This window comes from Rhinolophus ferrumequinum, chromosome 7, assembly GCF_004115265.2.
Source record: "Rhinolophus ferrumequinum isolate MPI-CBG mRhiFer1 chromosome 7, mRhiFer1_v1.p, whole genome shotgun sequence".
NCBI lineage: Eukaryota > Metazoa > Chordata > Mammalia > Chiroptera > Rhinolophidae > Rhinolophus > Rhinolophus ferrumequinum.
The window spans coordinates 79,990,832-80,018,539 of NC_046290.1; positions in this window are offsets into that span (position 1 = coordinate 79,990,832).

Sequence of the window (27,708 nt, forward strand, 5' to 3'; positions counted from 1 at the left end):
TTGGATTACATTGGATGAAGAGCTAAAGGTTAGAAAGAAAAAAAAATATTCCCTGCCTGTATTGAGTTGTCCCTAGTAATAGAGAGTGAGATTAGAAAGCGTGGTCAGAACTCCAGAAAGTGTTGTCTGCAGCACCAGTTAAGCCCTCTTCCTTTGCAATCCTCTCTTATCTTCAGACTACAGAAAAGTTGATAGAATACTTTAAATCAAAGTTTGTGGGGAGGAAGAACCTGTTTTAAAAGGCAGGAAAGGGGCTAAAGGGTGTTCACCTGTATTATTTTAGATAATAAGAAGGTCTGAACATATCTGTCCATATAATCACAAAGAGATGAAAAGACACGATATGGCAACTGTGCCAAACAAATAAGTAATAAGAACAATAGAAAACAGTACATTGCAAATGAAAAGCAAAACAAGAAACCATACTGGAAGAAAATTTAACTGAAGGAACAAAAGAAAACTCTCTCTTTAGTATTCCTGTGTCATTTCCCTTGCAGAATAGCATTATAACAACACAAATTAAGTAAGCCACGAAGTGAAAAATGAGAGGATAAAACAAGCTGATAAACGAAACTGAAACCCAAATTGGTTTCATTTTAGGACTAGGGGAAAAACAGGAAATCAGGTTGGAGAAAGAATAAATACTATTGAAACTCAAATTACTAACATAGTGAAAGGCTTTAATTAATCACATTATAAGCCGAGGAAAAAAATCAGAGATTTTCAGTAATACTGCAGGGGGAAGATGGTAGATATGGAAACAGTCAAAGATGACCCTAAATAAGGATAATTATGACCTTCTGAGAAAAAGAAAATTGATTGTAATAAAGTAACTGTCAATTTTCCTAGAATGAAGGAAGGACATGCATTTCAAAGCAGTGCACTTAATAACAGGAAGAATGATACCACAGTGCATTCTGAGACATAACCTGGTGAAATTACTGGACTTCAAAGATTTAAGAAGTGAATTGTTTGACATGTAAGCAGACTGAAGCAAGTTATCCTCAGACTGGCATCCACAACAATATTCAATTCCATAAAGCAATAAAGCAAAGTGTGTAAAGTGCTGAGGGAAAGGTAAGCCTAGAATTTCCTGCTCAGCCAAGTTATCACTCAACTACATAAGAACAACAAACACTCTCATATATAAAATCTCAGCTGATCGCTGTCTTCTCCTTAGTGGTTTTGCTAAGGGATACTCATTGGACCGAGTTGACATACTGTGGGAAGAAGCTGCTGTCATTCACATATACTTGGGAACAGGGACGGAGGGTTAGAAACCAAAGTGTTCAGCAAATTCTAGCACAAATTTTTTTTGTTGTTTTGTTGTGTTTTGTTTGTTTGTGTGTTTAAGTGTGTTCCCTGGAACAGCAAAATCAGAATTACCTGGAATCTTGTTACAAAGGCAAAATCATGGGCACCACCCCAGACCTACTGAATCAGAAACTCTTGGAACAGGGCCCAGAAATCTTGGTTTTAATACATCTTTTAGTTAATTCCGATGTTCACTAAAGTTTGAGAACTCAGGAATCAAAGGCCAGGGACAGTCTGAACTGTTCAGGATTAGGATTTCAGCAACATCCTCAGCCTAAAGAGCCAAATAAAACATAGACAGACTCTGAGGCCAAGGTTATATGCTGAGTTCTACATTTATTCCTTCAAGTATTGATTGAGTTGCTACTTCTGCCTATGTAGGATTAAGTGGATAGAATGGAATTGGCCCTCTTAAAAACAGACTGCCATGACCAGTTAAGTCCAGGGGCTCCATGCAAAACAACTGAGGAAACAGATGGCATATGAATTTGGAAAACAAGCAACATGAGGGTGTAGAAAGAATGACAGAAAATGGCAAACAAACAAGGATGGCCCTGGGATTTCTATGTGCACAATGGCTGCTGCTTTGAAAGGGGCAAATGTGAAGGTGTGAGAAAGAGCCCTTGTCTGTGATATAAGCTGTTGGGGTCCAAAGTCAGGCGTGCTTTCCCCTAGGAGACACACAAGAGTGAAAAGAAACTATTACAACTTGTGTTTCTTTTTCTTTTTTATCTTTCCAAAATGTATTATTTGAGTGTATGGGTTATAAACTATGAATTAGTATATGATATAACAGATAAATAAATATGCATAAGAATCAACCTCAAGGCTATAAATGTACAAAGACCTCTTGAAGATATTTCTTGATGATGAGATCTAGTGAACAGTGAAATGAATAAAAACATAGATTTAGTGAAATCATTTAAATACAAGTAACTGGGAGAATTATGATTGCAAAACAGGAAGTGCTATTTACCTTCAGAAAGAAAATATTTAGAATACAACCAACACCATTGGAATGTGGGAAGAGTTACAGTTGCCATATTGCACAACTCCAAGGAGAGTCATTAATAAATAAGTAAAATAAAATGGGAATGGTGTTCCCTATAGTTAGATAAGATGGAAACTCGAGGAGGAAGCGCTGTGAGACGACGTGTGAGAGCACGAAGTCCCATATCAGATTTCATTATCAGGTAGTCAACCGATGATGTTTAAAATTGAAACAAAATTGAAAGTACATAATGACTCTACACTCAACAATTTTCATATTTTTCTTTCAAAAACTTTTATTTTTTAGTATTATCTCTTTTGCAGAAATAATTGAAATTTATTTAAATCCCTTTAGTTTTCTTTCAGCTTCCTTTCTTCTATTGAATTGAAGTAAAAAAAAAATAGTAATTTGCTTAATGCGTGCATTGTAATATCCCAATTTTAGACACTTATCTATCTGTGATTGCTTTCTTGTGTTCGCTCTTATGTTGCTGGAAATTTTAATAATAAGCATTTACCAAAAAAAGGTCATTATTAATAAAAAGCAAAGAATGTCACTTTCAGCATTGTGACCTGGCATTCTCATGGCCCCACGTCCTCACTTTCACAGTGAAGAAAATTAGTTTTGTTCTGCCAGTCAATGAATACTTTGTTATAAAGCCATGAAGTTAATGTTGTGCTTAGTTATAAACACTAAGTCTTGTTCTCAACACTTTCACTCCATTTTAAGTTTACAGAACTTCCTATAAGAAAAACAAAACGAGCAGTTAAAACAATCATTGCAGTCCTCTTTCTAATGGACCTTACTGGAGGACCTTACTGAAGCTAAGTTTTATGTTATGCTCTCACATTAAAAATTCTGTCAGACCAACAAAGTAACACACACACACACACACACACACACACACACACACTCACACACTCACACACACTTTTCTGATTCTGCTAATATTTTTGGAAAACATTTTGTAATAGAAATACATGAGTAAAAGGAGTTTAAATATTTATGGGGGAAAAATGAAGTGGTGATATACTGGATTTTAATTCTCAATTCTTGGTAAATTCCATACCCCCTGGAGGAAAAAAACCCTATCTATTTCAATGTATACATAATACATAAACAAGCTTGATTAAAAGTATGTGTACTGATGTGATGACAGAAGTGCCATGCTGGAATGGTTTTCTAGAAAAAGAAAAAGTCAACCTCAGAGCTTCAGCGTAGAATATGGAGTTTGTAACCACACAGATGTTCCTCGACATCACTTTTATTGGAATTTTGTCATTAAGTGTATTTTTTTCAATTCAGAAAGTAATAAATACTCATTGCAGAAATGTTAGGGAAGAAAGCCCTCTCAAAGAAGAAAAAAGCCATTATGATTATCTTTTGACTCATGGGAATCATGCATCAGTTATGTATAAATGTGGTCCAAGACATGAAGACTTGAGGGTTCTTAAAGGTACTACACAACATGTGACAAACATTTGCTTACTTGATCCGTTTTAATCTTGAAACAATGGTGTATATCTTATCTCCTTTTAAAGATGTATAAACTGATGCTCAAAAAGCTGGCATAAGTTGCCTCGGATCTCAGGAGTCAGTAGGTTTCGATTTGGGAGTCAAACTCTGGCTTGGCATTTCCTAAAGCCCATCTTGAAACCTCCATACTGGCGTCCCTCATCCTTAGCTGCACATTACAGTCCCACGAAAAGCTTTTTAAAGCCCTGATCCTTATAGCATGAACAAGAGGTTATGATTTGATTGGTCTGGAGTGTGGCTTAGGCATTCGTCATCTTCAAAAAGTCTGCAAGACGTGCAGCATGTAGGCAGGTCAGAAGCAGTTTCTATGCCAAGCTCCCTCACTCTTCAGTGAAAAGTCCAGACCCCAGCTGTATTCCTGGAATCCAGATTACAAACAGTGTGCTCTTGGTTAGTATTTTCAGTTACAAATAAAGATACTGGATGTTTTCATCCCCCAATATGTCAAACATATTAATTACCCTGACAAATTTTAGTAGAAGACATAGGATCAAAAGAAAACTTATTCCATTCTAACTAATATATACATGCTAACAGTACATATTTTAAAGACAGATCCAGCATCAGCATATACTTTTGACCTCAGCACTATTCCACATATTTTGAGGGTGGAGAGAGGGTGCTGAAACAACAGTTGTTAGATTTGCATTTTACTGAGATTTTTATGAAGTTCCAGGTTTAAACATTTTATTCATATCAACAAAGATTAGATCAATCCAGCTGGAAAGGTTTTCACTCAAACAAGAATCGGAGGGAATAAAATAAAGGGAAACATCTGCTGGAGCGTGGAACAGCTTGTGGGTTGACTTTTGCCAGAAGAGTCAAACCTGTGGTTAATAAGCTCTGCCCTCACCAACAGATGTCACTGCAGTCAAGAATTAACCAGTGAGGTTATTGTGCTGTGGGCAATGGAATCAGATCAAGGTGCTAAAAGTCAGTCACACAAATGGTAATGTTTTTCTTCTTCCTTATACACACACGTATATGAGTATGTGTTGTATACATACATGTTTGTATATACACATGCACACAAAATTTTACTGACTGTCTTTTTTTGCTACTTTCCCCCACTTCCACTCTTTCCCCTTCAGATATTTCTGAAGAGCGAGCCTTGGTATAAATGAATGATGGAAAGAAAAGGGTGTTGGGGTCCTAGCTAACTTGGATATACTTAGTATTGGATCCATGTTTTCGGTTTTTATCTTCTATATTGATGATTATCAGTGATGTGAATTTCTATAGGTGAACAAATTGTACTCTCTCAAAACTACTAGCAGTGCAAAATACATTTCGCCCTTGACATTGTAATTTCATGACTTTTGACCTTTCTGTTACATATTGAACAATACAAGATTGTGCAATACTCCACTGAGAGTTTTACAGATGAGGAATGAGTAAATGTTTATTATAATATTCATATAACACCATCCCCCATGGGAAAGTTATTGTATACACTCATATACCTATTATTTAATAAGACTGATCTTGAGAAAAGGAGAGGGGCCTTGTCGTCCATCACTCAATCTAGTACAGAACCTGTTAGGGTGTTTCAAATTTAACATTTAGTGTTTGGAATTTTCTTAACCATATTTTTCAATAGAGGCCAGAGACACCAAACTTAATTGACCTCAAAACTAAAGGAAACAAATAAACATGACAGTAGAGCAGAGAAAGTGTTTTTGTATGTGGATCATTCCACGCACTTCTGAATTGGATTCCTTCCGGGAATAATCTAAACCACAACAAATCCAACTGGTTCATTCTGAAAATTGAAGCACATCTCAAGTGAGGATGAAATGAATTGGTTCAGGAAATTTATAACAAAATATTTACATTGCATGTGAAATTTCCCACAGAGAGGGGACTCATAAAGCTGAAAGCCTACTTGTAAAGCTTCCTGAAAGTCAAATTCTTGAATGAAAAATTTGGACAGAGGAAAGCTGCAAAAACAAGAGAGGGAAGAGGAAAAAGTGCCAGCCTGACATGGAAATTCACCACTAAAGGGGGAAAGGTCTGCATTGAGAATTAAGAGCAGTTACACATCCTTAGCTAGTTCAAAGAGTCTTTTGTGGGAAAAAGGACTGAAACAGAAAAAGGAGAGAGTAAAGAATGAGACTTAAAGAAAATGAAAATAAGGACAGGAAATGAAGATGAGATTCGTCTGACAGCACAAAGCCAAACCTAGTTGCTTACTATCTGAACTAGTTGGTGTCTGGCAACTGTGAAATAACAGGAAATATCCCACGGACTGCAGAGTAGGCGGGGCTGCTGCAGTGAGAGGCACACATGGCCCATCGAAATGTCAGCCCAGAAGGAGAGGCAATTGTCCTGCTTCCTGCCAGCCCCCAGGCTTATTCCACGAGTGTTTAAACCTGGGAAAACCACAAAGGTCTGTGGATGTGAATCATATGTAAAAAATCTGATTTCTTCATCCCTCAAGATGTGAACTGATTATTTATGAAAGAATGATTTTTCTCAGAATTCAAACTCTCTGGTTTTACAACTGAAATAAAGTGTTTAGAAGTACTTACTCAAAGCTTTCAGATCTTACTGGAAAATCACTTACAAATAAACAAACGCATCTTGGTCCATCACCTCCTTATCTACTATTTTTTCAGCAAAATCAACAACATAAACTATCTTGTTGCAATTTTTTCAAGTGCCTAAGGGAAACCATCATGCATCAGAGCTATCAAACACTTTAAAGTCCACTAAAAAGCAGCAGAATAGCAGTAAAAAATATTTGTTCCTTTTAGTGAGCAGAAGAGAAATGTTCTCATGTCAAAATATTTGTTTACGGGCTGAATGATACAAATCAGGGTGCTCATGCCACCCTAATGAGGGTAAATTAGAAGCTATTTTTCTATTTCAACAGGAATATTGGGGCATAGTGTTATTTTCTTAACAAATACAACACATATTTGCGACTTCAGAGATATACTGAACAATGCCTCCGGTGCCTTAGAAGTATTAGTGTCTGTATGTGCAAACATACAAATATGCATACAGACAGTTGACTGAAGGAATGAGAATCTTAAACTCACAGATCAACTTCATCATCTATTATTGCTCTTAAATGTGGTCAAATTATTTTCAAGCTGTCATAGTGATTTTAAGAAGAAGAACATCAGGACCTTCACACAAAATCACTGTTGGGGTAAAATGGTGAAGGTCAAAATACTAGCGATGGGGGAGTAAATAAAGTAGAAAACAGTTACTGATTTACAATACATTTGTGCAAAACTAAGAGGAATAATGTCATATTACAATAGATGAGCTAAAAGGTTATTGAACTGCATGAATCTCAATATATTTGGTCCTTAGGAAGTTCACTCTATGCAAGAAGAGGTCAAAACCCTTAAACAAATGGACTGTTGAACCAAATGCCATAGCATTGTGTAATAAAACAATGCATATCAGTCATGCAATAAACATTAAGATACACTGAGGCATGTCTACAGAATGGATAATGAATTAAATCAAAGAAGGAATAAAGTGGAAGCCACTTATGTATGAAGCTGTTAAAATAGCCTGGATAAGATCTGATTAAGCACTCACCCGAGATGCAGCAATGGAAATGAATAATAGAGACCAGATTTAAGGGATACTACAGAGTTAGAAATGGCATGACTTGATGACAATGAGGATATGATATTAAAATAGAAGGGGAAGTTGAATAGTTTTATTAAGGAACAGGATAAATGATATACCAAATACTGAGAGAATTTTAAAGGGTCATTGATTTTAGAAATATATTTGAATTTATCTCAAACATGAGAAGCTTGTTCCCAGAACCAGGGCATATCTTCTCTATGGCTTCATCACCTTTGATCCAGAGTAACTTGGAGGAGGAGGAGATAGGTTGGCCTAGATAAAGAGATATTTAGAGATCTTATAGACCTCCCGCCTATATGGGGCCGGCAAAGCTCTGATCCACACCTGATCAGAGAAAAGAAATCTTTGAGAAACGAATATATTAGATTGAATGTTATAATAACTTCACTTAATTTCTGCAAATTCTACCCATGACTGACCCATAATACTGTAGTAATCAATGCTGAGCTTTTGAAGATTTACAACTCAGCCAAAGAGAGAGCAGATAAAGAATTTAATGTGTATAATTTGGGAGACTCTGTGTGTGTGTGTGTGTGTGTGTGTGTGTGTGTACACTATTGTTACATATTGATTTAAATTAGAGCTTTATAATCATTCAGTACTTGCATTTTAAAAGGTCTTGTTTAGATGTAAGTCACCTTATTTACATTTTCATATCAGGAAAGCTGAGCATCTTTCAGAAGTCCATGAAACAAAGTGCACAAGAAAAATATGGGCTTAAACATAAAGCCATTCTAAATCCACTGGTTTAAAAGAAGGGACAGTAAGAATAGCATTGTAGAGCTGTTGAATCAAGCAGCCTCTTTTCAACTACAGGTAGAAAAGGCTGCTTTGGAAAGTTTTCCTGCCTTTTCGTCTACTTCAGGGCAATTCTATTTGAATGTAGCCCCTATGACTGAAATGAGAGCTCTACCACTTCAACCACACTTGATTAATAATCTCTAAGTACAGTGAAGTTGGACAGGTGTAATTTAGGTCTTTGAGGTCATATGAATACATGATACTGAAGATGGTATTTAAATAGAACCATCAAGAGAAGCAATATTTACCAGTGAAAAAAATACACTGCAAATGACCACTCCAAAATAAAGAAGGAAAGCAAGGAGAGACTAAGATCTCAGGAATGAAAAGTTCTTGAAGAAGTTAATTATGTTTTCCCTAGATGCATCAGAATTTAATCAAAAGGTAAATAATTTTTTGATACTCTGAATATGGTCAGCTGTTACCAAACACAAAGAACTTCAGAATTTATAAAGAACTAGGTAAGTATTATCCTAATAAATACGTGCCCCCACATTCTATACATTTTAGGATTAAAGTAAGAGGCCTTCCCATTCTTTCAATAAGACTAATCATTGTGTTTTGTATTAATTGAAGATTCCTCAGGTGATTAAATATCACCTACATTGGCTTATATCAACAACTACTAGAAGTTACAATATTAAGCCAAGAGCTATAGGAAATCTATATAACTTAGAGCAAATGGTTTACCTGAAGGGGTAGCAATACAATCTACTATAGAACCCGTGGGCACAGGTAAGCTATTGTTCTTGCTTTGCAGAGAGCTGGGGTCTATAGGGAAGTATTGTGAAAGGAAGAGCTCTAGGATCAAGATCTTGGAGACCAAGAGGTGAGCCTGTGGGAAAGCTTTGGGGAGTGTCTGGGTCCTGGGAATCCAGGAGACCATTATAAGTAAATAAGAGCCTATGAGTTGTCATGAGAAATGCTAGAAAAGGGACACTTGGACAGTGGAGAGACAAGGGATCATGAAAACAAACTTGCCTTGTTCATACATAAGCCTAGAAATGGCCCTGGGCTAAAGGGATTTTACTACGTTCACTTCTTAATTTAGACTTTAGATGGCCGAAGTTGACATTCGTTGACATTAACTTAATAAGAACGTATGGTATAATATAGTATTGTTAACTATAGTCACCATGTTATACATTATTTCCCCAGAATTTATAAATCTTATAATCGGAAGTTTGTACCCTTTGACCAACACCTCCCCATTTATCCTACCCCACTGCCCCAGCCCCTGGCAACCACCCTTCTACTCTGTTTCATTGAGTTTGGCTTTTTAGATTCCACATATAAGTGATATCATACAGTATTTATCTTTCTCTGTCTGTTTCTTTCACTTAGCCTAATGATCTCAGGGTTCAGCTATGTTGTTATAAATGGCAAGGTTTCCTTCTTTCTCATGGCTGAATAATAGTCTGTGTCTGTGTGTGTGTGTGTGTGTGTGTGTGTGTGTGTGTGTGTGTGTGAAAATCACACTGTACACTTACTTTAAACTTAGACAATGGTGCATGTAAATGATATCCCAAAAAAGCTGAGAAAATAAGATTATAAGGTATAAATGGAAAATTGTAGTAGTTAGTAGTTATTCAGTCACATCTAAATAATTTGCTACAGAGAAGGAGTTTTGAATGGAGAAGACTTAACTCTGTGTTTTTCTTTTTCCTGGTCTAAAAATTCTCTCTCTCTCTCTCTCTCTCTCTCTCTCCCCCCCCCCCTCTTTGATATAAATAAGTGATTTAATACATATACAAGGAGGGAAGTGCAATTCTTCCTTACAGAAATTCTAATTCCTAAATGTAGGAATGAGAGATATAGAAAGCCACCATTAGAACATCATAGTAATAACTGAGGTAGGTAAGATCTGATGTATATTAAAATAGATGGGAGATTTTAAAATAGAAGCAGTGTATTTGCATATCCTCAAAGAATCACTCTCAAAACATGTATTAGTTACTGTGGTGATTTTTTTTTTATTTTTAGTTTCAGGTGTACAAAACAATGTAATAGACATTTGACCTCTCACAAAGTGATAACCCTCCTCCCCCAATCTATTGTCCCTCTGACATCGTATATATCTATTACAATTTCATTGACTCTATTCCCTATGCTGTATTCCACATTCCATGACTATATATATATATATATATATATATATATATATATATGTATATATATTAAATTATAGTTGACGTACAATATTATTCAGCTTCAGCTTCAAGTGTACAGTGCAGTGGTCAGGCATAAAAAGCTCTTTTTTTTAATGTTCTTCAGTAATATGTAATATATTATCTTATGATGGCTTTCCAAATTTTAAAATTTTAATTTGCAAATAATATATTTCTCCTTGGACACTAGAAAATGTAAGGAAACAACTGAGAGGACACCAGAATTACAAGAGTTAGTAGTGTTGTCAAATGAAAGAAAAAATATACTCAATAATATTCCTGTATAATAATATTGACCACTTATAAAAATGAAAAAGAGGTTCAGTTTATAATAGAAAAATGATATATATTTCTGCAGTTTATGCATATATAGTAATAGGACTTATATTAATGCTAATGAAAAGTTTTGTGATCTCTATAAAGAACACTAAACAATTATTGAGATACAATATATACCCAAATAAATGCAGATATCTAACATATTTCTGTTTGGTAGGTAGATTTAAATATCTTTAAAACAATAACAATTACTATATTAATTTAAGAAATTAGAGTATTTGAAAGTAAAATCCTATAAGGTTCTTAAATATTGGTAATGAGTAGGGATTTTTTTTGAGGTTCTCATTTGTGAAGAGGATAGAGAGAAGGAAAGGAGGAGGAAATTCCAAATATACTAACTGTGCATTTTAAAATAATGCAAAAGTAAGTCTTTGTACTTGCTAGCTAGTGTGGACTGCAAAAAATGTTTTAATTCCTAGTGTTACAGTGAAAGTTTTCACATCATGACACACATAGAAAATGATATTCTTTTGTATGGCAATTTAAGATAATTGACAAGGACTTTTTTGGCAAAAAAAAAAAACCTACCAGCTCTCTTAAAAGTTAAAGAGATCAATATCTTGGCATACTTGTAATTCTCATCCTGCACAAAGGAGTGTTATGTTATACACCAGGTGAAAATCTCTGTACTGGACTACCCTGGCTTTCTCATGAAAACAACAGAATTTGTGGGAATAGGTATATTATGATCAATTAATGTAGGGAACACAAAAAGAACCATTGCAGTTATAACTTATATCCCTCCTGCATCGTCCTAATCATATATATATATTTTATATTTTATATACCTGTCTTATTCTCTCACTAGCAATAAAAATCCTTCAGTGCTAGGTCCCTTTCTGAGGTAAATTGGTATCCATCCCATATACTGTATGTTTAATAAATAATTATAAAGATGAAGGAATGTCAAGTGAAAGAAAGACAGAAAAAGTGAAGATTAATACAAATTAAAAGGTGACTGAATAAGAGAAAGGAGAAGGAGGGAGAAAATAAATGTAGTACTTTTACGTCTGCTTGTCTTAACAATAACAAAAACAGAAATTTGTTAAAATTCAATAGGAACCATGAATCCTATTCATTTACATATCTCCTCTTACTTGGCCGACTGCAAGTCACATGATAACAACATCATGGTTATTAGATAAAAGAATTAATAGATATGTAAGAGCTGTCTATTTTGTGAAATGTAACTGTAGACTGAAATATAGACTTAGAAATAGATAACTTCACACCACTTTGTAACCTGCTGTAAGTTATTGGTGAAACAGCTAGGTTCAATACTTCTTCAAATCAATGGCTACTTTATGGATGAGTCCTTACATTTTTCTATGGTGAAGTTGTCACAGTAATTTTGTATCAATTCTCTGTTACTTTGTTCCTGCAGCTAATCCATATTAGCCAATGTCAGTTTGATTTAAAATGAGCTGATAGATACCGCACCAACAGCTTTCACATAGTGTGGGGAAAAAAAAAAAAAGTGGAGGAGAAAGTCCAAGATGGAAGATTTGATAACCACTATATGTCTGTTGTCTCCTAGGATCAAATAAAAATTGCAACTAAATTATAGAACAATCAACCTCAAGAATCATCTGAAGACTAGCTGAACAGAACCCCTACAACTAGGGATATAAAGAAGGGGCCACATTGAGTTTGGTAGGAGGGGTGAAGACATGAAATGGGCTGACCCCAAGCCCATACGCAGTGGTGAAACACCCAGAAGAGGGAGGGGTCCCAGCCCTACAATGGGCGTCCAGCCTAGTGGTCCTGTGCTGGGAAGAGGAGTCCCCACAACATCTGGCAGTGAAAATCAGTGAGGATTCTGTTTGTCCATTCTGGTGAGATGGAAGGCAGCTGGAAACTCACATCCTCCAAAAGGGCGTGCGCACAAACTCCTTCACTCGCAGGCACTCACCTGGGCTCCAGTGGAGGAGCGGCAACTCGAGCAGCGCCAGAGACATATGGGAAAAGACTGAGTTGTGTGGCTGTGGTCCAAGGACTGGAAGGACAGCACCATTGTCCCTGTGTGGTGTCTGCCTCACGTGTAGCCTACAGGAGCGCACCATCTTTTCCATGTTGAAACCTTCCCCAAAGGGCCAAATATAAGAATGCATTAGTCTAGTAAATTCCACACATGTGCACCACATGTTGATGCCCTGAGTCCCCACCCTGCCCAGGTATTGCTGCATCGCCAGGGACACTCTTGGCTCCTGGCAGTCAGCCTCACCCACAAGCTGCAGACACTATTAATAGCAGCTGAAGGCCTGTGGTAATCTGGGGAACTTTCAGTGGGGGGCAGTCTGCCACAACTTGTGCTGCAGCTTCTCTTGCGTGGCTCTCAGGAATCTGCAGATCTGAGATGAGTGGTGGCTGGTCACCGTGTTTTCAGGGCATTTAGCAAAGTGATTACAGGCCCAGCACTGGCACAAGAACTGAATCTGCATTAACTATGTAAAAATCACCGTCCATACCTCTGACTTCCCAGGACCTTGCCCAGCTAGCACTAAATCGCCAAGGACACTCAACACCAGATCAACCAGCCTGGCCCATACACCTAAGGAAGCTCTTTCAATGGCTGAGCCTTATGGGCAGCTGGCAGGTGGCAATAGGTCTACAGGGGCCTGGGCCTTTTGCTAAGCTGCCCCAGGACCAATACTGGGGGCAGCCAACCTCGGTTCACAGTGAGGCCACCAACACATGCCTCCAGGAACAGCACAGACAGCAGTAAACCATGTATAGCTTTGTAGCTACTGCCAGGTAGCTTTGGGCCAGTCATAGGCAAGGCTGAAGTTGGCCTTCATAAGATCCCCTCCCAAGAGACAGCAGAAACAAAACATCCCAAGCCTGGCTTCAGACCACACCAGAGAACTACCCAATTATCCCCACAAGCAGCACACCAAAGGGTGGTATCAACAGGCACAAGAGCCGATGGGGGTGAATCCCCCTCTGAGAAGCACCCCCACACAGCAGCTCATACTGTGGCCAAGCCAGTCCTCACAGCTAGTCAACCTGAGAGTCAATCCCACCCACTGAGTCTACAAGAGCCATTAAGGCTCAACTACAAAAGGAGAATACACACAAGAGACACTCCTAGAACACACACATAGGTGAACAGAGACTGCACCACTGGACCACACAGGACACCTACTACATAAGGCCACCCTGCAAAGACTGATAGATATAGGAGGCCTACCTAATACATAGAAGCAAACACAGAGAGGTAGCCAGAATGAAGAAGCAAAGAAACATGTCCCAAGTGAAAGAACAGGAGAAAACTCCAGAAAAAGAACTGAATAAAATGGAGACAACCAACTTACCACAGACAATTTAAAACACTGGTAATAAGAATGCTTACGGAACTTAGTTAGAACTTCAACAAAGAGATAGTAAGCATAAAGAAGGACACAGAAACCATAACAAAGAACCAATCAGAAATAAATTTTAAAAGCCACAATAACTGAAATGAAGAATATACTAGAAGGAATCAACAGCAGATTAGATGAAGCAGAGAATTGGATCAGAGATTTAGAAGACAAAGTAGAGAACAACCAATGGAAACAACACAAGGAAAAAAAAATCATGAAAATTGTCTAAAGGGCCTCTGGGACAACATCAAGTGTAACAACATTTACATCATAGGAGTATCAGAAGGAGAAGAGAGGAAGCAAGGGATCGAGAACATATCTGAAGAAATAGTGACTGAAAACTTACCTACACTGGCAAAGAAAATAGACATACAAGCTCAGGAAGTACAGAGAGTCCCAACAAAGATGAACCCAAACAGGCCCACACTAAGACACATTATAATTAAAAAGACAAAGGTTAAAGACAAAGAGAATCCTAAAAGCAGCAAAAGAAAGACAGCTAGTTACTTACAAGGGAGCTCCCCTAAGACCATCAGCTGATTTCTCAACAGAAACTTTGCAGGCCAGAGGGACTGGCAGGAAATATTCAAAGTGATGAAAAACAAGGGCCTAATCAAGACAACTCTACAAGCAAGGCAATCATTTAAAATTGAAGAAGAGATAAAGAGCTTCCCAGACAAGAAAAAGCTAAAGGAATTTATTACCACCAAGCCAGTATTACAATAAATGTCAAAGGGACTTCTTTAAGAAAAAGAGGTAAAAAAAAAAAAAAAAAAGTTCAACAATATGAATAATAAAATATAGGAAATAAATTCTCAACCATTACCCTTAATAATATATCACTGATATATCTTGATATATCTTCACTGATATATCTTCTTGGTTAAGGGAAACAAAATAAACAAACAAAATGAACAAATGAGACTATATCAAATTGAAAAGTTTTTGTACAAGGAAGGAAAACAAACGAAAGGAAAAGACAGCAAATTGAGTAGGAGAAGTTATTTGCTAATGATATGTCCAAAAAGGGATTAATACCCAAAATATATAATGAACTCCTACAACTTAACACTGAAAAGACAAACAATCCAATTAGCAAATGGGCAGAGGACCTGGATAGACATTTCTTCAAAGAGGATATACAAATGGCCACTAGACATATGGAAATATGCTTAACGTCACTAATCATCAGAGAAATGCAAATAAAAATCTCAATGAGATATCACCTCACAACTGTCAGAATGGCCATCATCAATAAATCAACAAATAACAAGTGTTGGCGAGTGTAGGAACCCTTGTGCACTCTTGGTGGGTTTGCAAATTGGTATAACCTATATGGAAAATAGTATGAAGGTTTTTCAAAATGTTAAAAACTCCCTTATGACCCAGCAATTCCACACCTGGGTATTTATCCAAAGAAATCCAAAACACTAATTTGAAAAGATGTACGCACCCCTTTGTTTACCGCAGTGCTGTTCACAATAGTCAAGATATGAAAACTACCGAAATACCCATCAATAGGCGATCAGGTAAAAAAATTGTGGTACATTTATACAATGGAGCACTACTAAACCATAAAAAGAATGAAATCTTACCATTTGCAACAACATGGATGGACCTAGAGGTGTTATGGTAAGTGAATTAAGTCAGACTGAAAGAGACAAATAAATACCATATGCTCTCACTTATATGGGGAATCTAAAGAACAGAATACACGTACAAACAAAACAAAATGTACAAACAAAATAGAAATAAACTCATAGATACAGAGAACAAACTGATGGTTGCTAGATGGGAAGGCGTTTGAGGGGTGGGGCATGGGTGAGAAAAGTGAAGGGATTAGGAAGTACAAATTGGTAGTAACAAAATAGTTATGGGAAAGTGAAATATAGTATGGGGAATATAATCAATAATATTGTAAAAACTATAGTGTCAGATGGGTACTAGGCTTATCAGGGGGATCACTTCATAAATTATGTAAATGCCTAACCACTGTGCTTTATACCTGAAACTAATATTGAATGTCAACTATAATTAAGAATATAGTCACAGGATGTAAAGTACAGCATAGGGAACATAGTCAATGGTATTTTAATAACTACCATGTTTCCCCAAAAATAAGACCTAGCCGGACAATCAGCTCTAATGCGTCTTTTGGAGCAAAAATTAATATGAGACCTGGTATTATATTATATTCTGTTACATTACGTTACGTTACATTATGTTATGTTATATTATATTAGAACCAGTCTTATATTAATTTTTGCTCCAAAAGATGCATTAGAGCTCATTGTCCGGCTAGGTCTTATTTTCGGGGAAATGGTATGTACAGTGTCAGATGGGTAGTCAACTTGTTGGGGTATCACTTTGTGAGGTGTGTAAATGTGTAATCACTGCATTGTTTTGTACAGCTGAAGCTAATAATAATTATAAAAATAAATGGTAGGCAACAACTTTATCCTTGTCTGATAATGGTATTTATCTGGTAAGGAAAATAGGGGGAAATTGAATGTATTATATCATTGTAGTTTAGTTTTTCTTCCCTTCACTCTTTTCCTGAGTTGCAACTCAGGTGGAGTTGTAAGGTGGAAAAAAATTCACATAGTCACTTTCTCTGCATTTTGAAATAGTAGATTTTTCACTTCTTTGCATCTATTTACCTCCCTTTAATTTAACGTGAATATGTCCATATAATTCCAAAGAATGACTAATTCAGATATATTTATTAAAGATTAAATATTCTTAGTTAGTTTTTATAGATGAACCTAATTATAATGTCATTTTATAAATGTAATATGGAGTTCAATATATTTTTAAATAAAGTCCTTCCTTTGGAGATCATGGATAATATCTTGATAGTCAAAATATCATTCCATACAAAACAAAATATCAAAAATAAATCTGCCTCCATAGGAATATTAGAAAAGTCATATTTTGTCCTGAATAGATTTATCAAAATTTAAAGTGTTGTGCAGCTTTCATCACATTTAAACAGACCAATCAGACTATTGGGAAAAAATCAGTAATCATTATAATTATTATTTACCATAATCATAACTCATCATCAGCTGTTTTTATCACACCAAATATTTAATGTTCGGCATGAGTATATGAGCAATACTGATAACTAGGTTAAAATTACTGCTCAATATTTACTAATAGAAAACAACTTAATATTGAGGCTGAGAATGTTTAGAGGCAAATATGTAAAAATGTACTCAATGTGATTTTTGTAGTGATTCTTGGAAAAGAGGATCTTTACCTTTCTGAGTTTTGTGCTAATTGTGTCTCCAATGTTTCAAATACTTCCTTAATATAATCATGGACTCGAGCAGGTGTTAAAAGGTGTAAATAAACTTATACATTAAGCAAGAAGGGATGCAGAGTTGCATATGACATACTCCCTGGGACTCGGAGAAGCTTATTGATGTTCCAATAGTTGATATATCTGTGAGTAAATGGCTCATCTTTCTTAACATTTTCTTCTTTTGTTTTGAATTGCAATATCAACACAGCCACGACTGACCAGACTTAAATGTAGAGAGTAATCAGGAAGCTTGGGTTTACAAACTCTGCAAAAATGACTGGTTGGGTCTCTAACAATCTAAATCAACGTCCCTCGTACAAATGCAGTCATTGAAGTTGTCTCCCCCTCCTTTATGCCAAATATCTTCATTGTGTATAGTCAATAATACCATATTGAATTAGGATGCGTATTGAATAATAGTGTATAGAATTAGGATGTGTCTGCTCCATTAAAGCTAGAACTCTTCCACCATATTTGAGGTAAAGATGTTGGCATAAACCTGCTGCTATATTAAGGAAATAATCTAAAAAAGATACATAGATGCCAGCCAAATAAGTGACAAGCTTGAAAAATGTTGTATAGGCACTTTCTAGGAATTGAGGCTATAAATTTTTCATTGCAAGAAATACTGTAGTAAGTATCGCAACAACCATCAACATGTCAACGAGCAGTAAGTACATGTTTGAGAACCTTTGTATGTGATGAAGCTATTGACCATCAGCAGGACTTGTGCCTGGGGCTCTTTGAACTGAAAGGGATGATGGATCTGAGCTGATGTGCCTGGACTTTATTATAAACAATAGCTTGTAGTTGTAACACCGATTTTTCTCTCTAATTGAATCTACCTGACCCGAACTGACGTGTTCCAAGGGACTGACCCTGTTAGTCCTGATCTGCATGTGTGTACTTCTGCTCAGATAGGTGCCATTGTAAAATAAAGTATGCTCGCAATTTTAGATTGCATAACCTAACTAAATTATAATGTATGTTGTAGCATCCATTTGTTATTCCAAGGCAAGGGCTCAGTCCTATTGGTGGAATAGTACCCACTGAGACAGCTTAAAAGGTGGTGTATGCCATGCAGCTTCCAGCTCTTCCTCCACCCCCACCCCTATGGGCTGATTCTACAATTGTGCCCTGGGAACAATGACTGCAGTAATATCAAAATGTTTGTGTTTTTCATGTGGTAATGTAAAAACTTCAGGTGGTGGAGTTATCTAGACTTGGTTCTGAATCCCAATATCATAATAATATCTTGAGCAAATTAGTGAAAACTTCTGGGCCTGACTTTTATCATCTATGAAAGAATGCTACCAAAAAGATTTCAAATAAAACAAGAGTACTCATATTTATCTCACAAAGTTGTTATGAGGATTAACTGATAATCGGACTCAGAGTGATCACCAGAAAGTTTTAGTTCATGTATTGAATCATGAACAATATTCACTGAATGTCAACTCCTTTCCCAGCACTGAGCCCGGGGCGGGGTTATAATGGCGAACAATGCAGATAATCATTGCTGTCTCCTGAAGCTTATCTTGTAGCTCCCTTAACTCAGTTCCTTCCTGTTTCTTTCGCCTCCTCTCGAATTCAATGATTATGTATGTAACAGCACAGAGGACATTGTTCAGAAACATAGCCCTCAGAATGTAAATCAAGATATTCAAAGCAGGTGATTTGAGAAAACATTTCCTCTAGTTAATACGGTTTTGGTACAAAGTTACTCTTACCCATAACATCGTGCCTGGGCTTATTACTTTCTTAAATATATTTTCGGAATCTTGGTCTGTCTCGTGGCATTTGTAAATTTCATGAAAGACTTACAAGTTAAGACAATTTTTTTCTTTAAATAGGTAAAACATGGTGAAATACTAGCTAGCATGTGATGCATGATAAAATTTTCTCTTTGTGAATATGCTAGTATAATAACAGGCGATTCTAACTTTGGTGATGTGAGAACTGAAGAATAACATGACAAAACCTTTCTGTGTACCTACTATGTGCCAGACACTGTTGTAGATGGGTTTACATATTCACTCTGTTAATCCTCACAGTAGGACGTGTCACAGGTAAGAAAAATGAAGCACAGAGTTTAGTTGACTTCCTTATGTCGTAAGTCTAGTAAGTGTCAGGGCCAGGATTCAAACACAGACTGTGGACTTTCAGAGCCCATGTTCTTCTCTAGTAGGGAAGTTTTAGGAAAAGCAGCAAAGCAGCAGTGCAACCAGCTATTAGATTCCATACTCTGTGTACATCCCCACACCTTTGAAGACCATCATATTTGAAAATAAAATTGTGTTAGAGTTGTCATTCTCCACTCCATGCTAGCTTGGGAGATTTGGCAACTCCTAGCCCATTCTAAAGTCTATGGAGACTTTCTCAAAAGTCTTGATTTGAGTTTTTTCTTTATTCCACCTCTTTTTGATATGGTGCTCTCAGACTAACTGTTGCCTTCTCGTCCCTGGTATATTAGTTTCCTATGGCTGCTGTAACACATTCCTACAAACTTAGCGGCTTACAATAACACACATTCATTACCTTGCAGTTGTGAACATCAGAAGTCCAATACAGGTCTCACTGGGCTAAAAATCAAAGTGTCGGCAGCACTGTAGCTCTTCTGGGGGCTCAACGGGAACATCATGGCTTTGCCTTTTCAGCTTCTGGAGGATGCCAGCATTCCTTGACTCATGGCTTTATCTTTCATTCAAATCCAGTGGTGCAGCCTATCCCTCTCTCTCACCCTGCCCTCCTGCCTCCCTCTTCTAAAGGCTCATGTGAATACCTTGGCCCGCTTGGATAACACAAAATAATCCCCCATCTCAAGTTCCTTGACTTAATCACATCTGAAAAGTACCTTTGGCTAGATGAGGGAACCTGCTCACAGGTTCTGGGGATATGGAAGCTGACATCTTTGGGGCCACACTCACATACCCAGTATTCAGAATTGTTTGATCTGATATGTGTTTAATCTGGACCCTGTTTGTCCATCTCTTCAGCAAAGCTTGTTGAATGCAAAGTGGCCTGCAGTGATGCCAGCAACTGCTTCATTCCCAGCCACTGTCTTCAGATAATCGTGCCGACGGGGATCTTTTATAATTAAGACCCTTCTGGTTGGAAACACTAGGGGTTATATCAAAAAATTCTTCTACTCTGTTTAAAAGAGTGTTCATTATGTAGGCCAAATCTATAAAACACTTTATTAGTCTCTTTACCAGTTTTCCACTGAATGATAAATCTGATACATATTCACATCATTACATCTGAGAGTTGTAGTTTCTTTAAGTCGTTACATATCCATATGTTACCGAATTCGATTTATACTTTTATGAAACCTAAACTTGGTCCTTCTAAATTGCCATGAGATGCTTGTTTCAGATGCAAAAACTAAAGGTAGTTTTTTAGGCTGGGCATCACTGTATGCCAAAAACAGTACCAATATTATATGATTTAATGCTCAAAATGATTATATGAGTGATCAGACTTTCGACTCCTTCTGTGACCCTGTTTCCTGCCCCCTCTCTCACTGTTTCCCTAAGCAGCAGCCACCTGGCCTCTTTATAGCAATAGTGTTCTCTCTGCAGGGCCTTGTACTAGCTGTCCTCCAGAAGTCAAAGGGATTCTCCACTGTATTCGTGTCTGCTGAAATGCCATCCACTCTTGAAGGCATGCTTGACCGTTCCTCCTGCAGCAGTCCTGAGAACTCTCTGTCCTCTTACCTTGCTTTTTTCTTCAGGACACTTGCCAATAAGGTCATTATGTATTCTTTTCCATTTTCTCAGTCTGTGTTTCCTTCATCAGTATACCAGCACATCAGGGCTCTAGCAAATCTGCAACATGGCATCTATCACCAGTTCCTAGAATAATGTGTGGCACAAAAGAAGCATCCATGAAGTATTTTACAGACTGAAAAAACTGAGGTTTAACAAGTTTAAGCAACATTCTCAAGGTCTGAATCAATCCAAGTCCATATTCAGTATCTTATAACTGTTTCCAAAATGTCCTTCGATCCTATTACCTAGTCCACTGTTGATGTGTGACTACCTCCTAAATCAGACCCAAACAAAACTACATAGAGACATTTGGGCTAAAAATCTCTTGTAAACTTATATGCCTTTTTCTGGTACATAAAATATAAATAAGGGTGTTACCACCCATAAGAATGATTACAGCCACTTCGCTTCTCTCTGTTGAGTGCTGCTGTCTGGCTCTGCCATGCCTGGATGCTATCCCCCGGCCCCATACCTTTAATACCAGGGAGCCCAGTTCTACAGCAGCATGTGCTTTGGTCAAGTCTGCGGACAGAGATATAGCCACCCCTCCTCAGGAGCTCATTTCTTATTGCTTCCGTGAAGGGGATGTTTTTTCTGTGTGGCAGTCAGATAGAGGGGCTTCCAATCTCACATATTAAATTTATTCTAATATCCCCATCTGCCTGAGTCTTCTGAATTTTTCATCAATACTGGTCTGAATTTTAGCACTTTCTTCTCATCTACCTGAGGTCATTGAGAAAGCGTCAAGGGTCCTCCCAGCAGTGTATTCACGTGACAGACAGGCTCTAAGATGACCCCCAAACATCCCCGTCTCTTGGTCCCCTGGCTCTTGCACGATCCCTTCTGCTTGAGTGTGGGCAGAAACTCAGATTTGCTTCTCACCAATAAAGTATGGCTTTGGTGATGGAATGTCATTTCTGTTATCATGTTACATCACATTGTAACCCATCCTGCAAGGAGATGCTCTTGCTGTCTTGCTGGCTTCGAGGAAGCAAGAGGCCTATGAGTATGTTGTGAGCTGCCCTATGGAGAGGCCATATGGCAAGAAACTGAGAGTAGTTGCTGGCCAACAGCCAACCAAAAAAACAGGCCCTCAGCCCAATAGGCCACGAGGTAATGAATTCTGCCAACAACAGCATAAACTTGGAAGTAAATCCTTCTTCAGTCAAACCTTGAGATAAAATTGCAGCCCAAGTCAATACCTTGATTGCAGCCTTGGGAGACCTGAGGCAGAGGAACCAGCTCAGCCAGGCCCAGGTTCCCGACCCAATGAAACTGAGGTAGTAAAAGTGTGCTGTTATAAGCTGCTATGTTCCTGGCAATTTGTTATACAGCAATAATTAACTAGTGTAATTAAGGACGATTCCACATGTCCTTGCCAGAACACAACATCCTGTGTCCAGAACAGGGTTCACATGTCAAAGAATTCTCCCCTACCTAGACATACATTCCATACATCCCCAATCCAACACCTTCACGATCCTCTGCTTGTTCCTACCAGGGCACATAAGCTGAATCTTAGAATTTTCGAGAATGAATGCTATTTCCTCTCAGAGCAGAAAATACATTTCTGCTGGAGTTGTGCTATAGTTATCGGCCTGCAAGCAGAAAGGGGATGAAGGGAAGCTGTTGGAGAGAATAAGTTTCATTTGAATGATCCCTTCCTCAGACAGGGTCTTTGCACTGTCTCTGGACAATAGGAGGATGCTTGCTTGTAAGTAAGAAACGGGGTCTGCTTCTACTGGCCCAGAGTTTATGGTTGTGTCTGGGAGAAGAGGTTTAAGAATACCACATTTATTTATCCAAGTATCAAGATCCCACTATTTTCCTGCATCCATCGTCTCATGTTTTGTATCATTTGAGGTTCTACTACACTTACAATTAAATCTTGAGGCTTTTTCAATTTCTCAGCGTGCTTTGGGTTGATCGTTGCCTTATCTAAGCCTGTCATTTTTGTGTTCTTAAGGCTTTCAAAGCATTAAGACAGGCAACTCTGCAGGCAACTCTCCGTATGCTTATCCTTGACCCCATAACATCCAAGGGCACGGCTGCTAAGTAGGCCGATCCTTCACTCTCACCTGCATGTCATCCCAACCTACTTCTTAAGAGTCGTGACTCTGCAGAGTACCATGGATTAACACTATGCATCTGGCATCAACAGCAGGGTTTTAAACAATATCTGACTAGTGAATAATCTGGTTCCAGAATATCATTTGGTGTGTTTGTTTTCTGCCATATTTGATACTTCATTATTATGAAATGTCTTCACCTGAGTTCCCTCTGGAAAGCAGAACTGGAGAACAGAGGTTGCGTGCAGCGGTTTATTTTGACCAGCAATCCCATAGAATGGAGGGCCACAGAGATTAACAGAGATGGAAGAAGGCCAGTCACTGCTGAAGGCAGTTGAGGTTATTCCCCCTGGGACTTTGTAGGAAGCTGTTCAGAATGTGTTTCATAGGTCTTCACCTGATGGATAAAAGAAATTTGGATTTTTGATTCTGTTCCCATCACCAGTCAGTTGAGGGTAAACCCATGGGGTGTTATCTTTCCACATTTCTGAGTTGCCCAGAAAACCTTTGAATGCTAAGCAGATCCAAAGATATTTCACACCATGAAGTAAGAAACTTGCTGGTAAAGGGAGTGAAAGACGTGAAGATCATGCATGAGATGAGATGCTGTTAGGGTTTATTTAGGAATAACATTTTGGGGTCAAACTATTTAAGTTTCAGAACTTTGTTGACATTGTTCTACTGTCATTCATATTGTATATTACTGCTGAGAAAGAAGAGTGCAGCCTGATGTTTCCAACTTCTATGTAACTCATTTTATGTATCTTGATAATTCAAGAAATCTGTCTTAATCTTTGAATGTTTAATTTCATTACCTTTCCTGAATCACAGTGGGCCATTCTCATTTGCAATTTCTATTTTTCCTTCATTTTAATTTTTAAATAAATTTGAATTATTTTAATAATTTTTATGTGTTCTCCACTCTAGCAAACAAATTACCATATAATTAAATTATTTTCTGTCTTTTTTATTTATTATCTACTCTCAAATTGTTTTAATCTATTAGGATCATCTGCATTCACAGTAATAATATTAAGCTATATCAAGCTTTTCCTCTTGTCATTTTATGGTTTATAGCCTGGCCCATTTTCTAATTAGATTGTTTATTTAACTGTTGATTGTGAAAGTTCTTTGTATATTCTGGATAACAGTCCTTTGTCAGACATTTGTAGTTTACAAATATTTTGTCCCAGTCTTTAGTTTTTCTTTTTGTCCCCTTAACAGGGGACTTTTGCAGATTTTTGATGGATCTAGTTGATCATTATTTTCCTTTAGTGAACATTTTATGTTTATTTTCTTTTTTCTTTTTTTCTTTTCCTTTTTTTATGTTTATTTTCAATTGTAGTATTTGAAAAAGCTGATATGCTTGCAGGTGAGTTAGTAAAATGAGAGCTATTTACTATGTAGGAACAAGAGGAGATTCCAGATGAATGATCCATAGGAAAGGTGGTGAGTTCAGATCCAGAATATGATTAGAGGGATTGACCACTGACAGGTGAAATAAAACTGTGGAGAAATCAATATTAGGGAAACTACATCATTATTAGTTGCAGGAATAAAGTTGAGAGGATTGCAATTTATGGCCATTATTATTATTATTATTTTAATTTTTTTAATTAAATTTATTAGGGTGACACTGGTTAATAAAATCATATAGGTTTCAACAGTACAGTTGTATAATATGTTATCTATATATTGCATTGTGTTCACCATCCAAAGTTAAATCTCCTTCCATCACGTATTTTTGACCCCTTTTATCCTTTTCCACCTCTTCTCCTCCCCACTTTCCCTTTGGTAACTACCATACTCTTATCTGTGTCTAAGAGGTTTTGTTTGTTTCTCTTGTTCATTGTTGCTTTCAGTTTTGACTAAAATAATATGGTTCTTGACTTTTTTCATCTGACTTATTTCACTTAGCATCATATTCTTCAGATCCATACATGTTGTTGCAAATGGCAATATTTCATCTTTTCCCATGGCTGAGTAATACTTCATTTTGTATATATACCACATCTTTTTTATCCAATCATCTATCAAAGGACACTTAAGTTGTTTCCATGTCTTGGCCACTGCGAATGGTACTGCAATAAACATAGGGGCACATATATCTTTGCAAATAAGTGTTTTCAGATTTTTTTGGTAGATACCCAGAAGAGGGATTGCCAAGTTATATGGTAATTCTACTCTTAATTTTTTGTGGAGTCTCCATGCTGCTTTCCATAGTGGCTGTACCAATTTACATTCCCACCACCTTTCCAACATTTCTTATTACTTGTCTTGTTGATGATAGCCATTCTAACAGGTGTGAGGTGGTATCTCATTGTGATTTTGATTTGAATTTCCCTAACAGCTGGTGAAGTTGAGCATCGTTTTGTATATCTGTTGGCCATTTGTGTGTCTTTTTGAGAGAAGTGACTATTCAGGTCCTCTGCACATTTTGGTTTTTTTTTGTATTGGATTTTTTGTGTTTTTGCTGTTGCGTTGCATGAGTTCTTTATATATTTCGAATATTAGCCCCTTATTGGAGGTGTTGTTTGCAAATATCTTTTCCCATTCAGTTGGTTTCCTCTTGGTTTTGTTGATAGTTTCTTTTGCTGTGCAGAAGCTTTTTAGTTTGGTATAGTCCCATTCATTTATTTTTGTTTTCACTTCCCTTGCCTTTGAGGTCAAATTCATAAAATCCTCTCTAAGACCAAGGCCCATAAGTTTTGTACCTATATTTTCTTCTATGGATTTTATTGTTTCAGATCTTATATTTAGGTTTTTGATCTACTTCAAGTTAATTTTTGTGTACAGTGACAAATAGCAGTCTAGTTTCATCCTTTTGCATGCGACTTTCCCCTTTTCCCAGCACCATTTATTGCAGATGCTTTCTTTTCTCCATTGTATGTTTTTGGCTCCTTTGTTGAAAATTATTTGCGCATATATATGTGGGTTTATTTTTGGGTTATCAATTCTGTGCCATTGCTCTGAGTGTCTATTTTTCTGCCAATACCACATGCTGTTTTGATTATTGTCACTTTATAGTAACAAGAAACAAAGATGGACATTTTATAATGATAAAGGAAGGGGACAATACATCAAGAAGACATAACACTTAACAATATATATGCACCCAACCAGGGAGAGCCAAAATATATAAAGCAACTCCTAACAGAACTAAAGGGAGGAAATGACAAAAACACAATTATAGTAGGAGACCTAAATATCCTATTGATCTATGGATAGGTCACCAAATAGAAAATCAATAAGGAAATATCAGCCTTAAATGACACATTATGGACAGGATTTTCTTTGAATTAGAGGTGTTTATCTTTCCCTGAGAAAGGTAAGAGTAGGCAGTTTGAGGTGTGACACAGACTTGAACTAAATACAGGTAACCGCCATGTAACACGGCACCTATATAACACAGTTTCACTCTAACAGGGTTTGAGAATTGTGGAACCTCCCCCAACAACATGTAGTGTAATAAGAGCTTTTAAGAGCGAAGAATATCTCATTCGAAATTAGGGAAATCCCCAAACAACACAGAACGTAATAAAAGCTTAGTAGTGATGATGAAGAAAACATTATTTAATACATATTAATGTTATACTTTTGGTGAAAATTGTTTTAATAAAGATATTTCTCTTAATTATAAAAATATAATAACATGCTGTTTTTTCTTTTTTTTTAATTTTTTGGAACCTAAACCCCTTTTTTGTATTAGTTCTTTGTTTCATATAAGACAGATTCTCATAACGTGGCATTTTTTAGGAACCTAACAACCGTGTTATATGGGAGTTACCTGTACTGAGGTAAGTATGTGAGACTTTTAGTTAGGGGTACTTGGGAAACAGAGAAGCTCCCTTTGGGGCTTAGGTTAGCGGTCTCAAAATCTTTAAGCAACAGACTTGATTAATTAGGCTATGTTAGGGAATAAAACAATTAAGTACCTCAACAGAGTCTTGTACTTGCTAATTCTATATAGACCCTAACACTCCTTTGTCTAACATCTTCTGCTCAGATATTAGAACTCAAGAGCCCTATCTGAGTCCACGAATATGGTGTGGCTCTGATGGCTAGCAGTAATTGGGGCCTTTGACCTTAGCTACTCCCTCTTCTTGACACTGCTGTGAACTGCAGCAAAAGTTGTCACCTTAGCTAATTCATAAGGAAAGTGAAGTTTAGATATGTTGGTTAGACCCACTTCTGACTGACGACAAAGACTGTGCTCTTTCAAATCTTCCCACCCAACCAGCTGTTGCCCATAGAAGGTATTGCTATTTTACTGGTTATTTTAAGTAGAGTGCATTTGTGTTTAACAATTCAAGCTGTCGTGTATATATTTTTGTCACCAAATTTGTTCACTATCTATAGGACATACAGTCTTTACTACAAAATAGAATATACATATTAACTGCATGGACAGAGCAAGTGTCCACATTTTTGGTTAT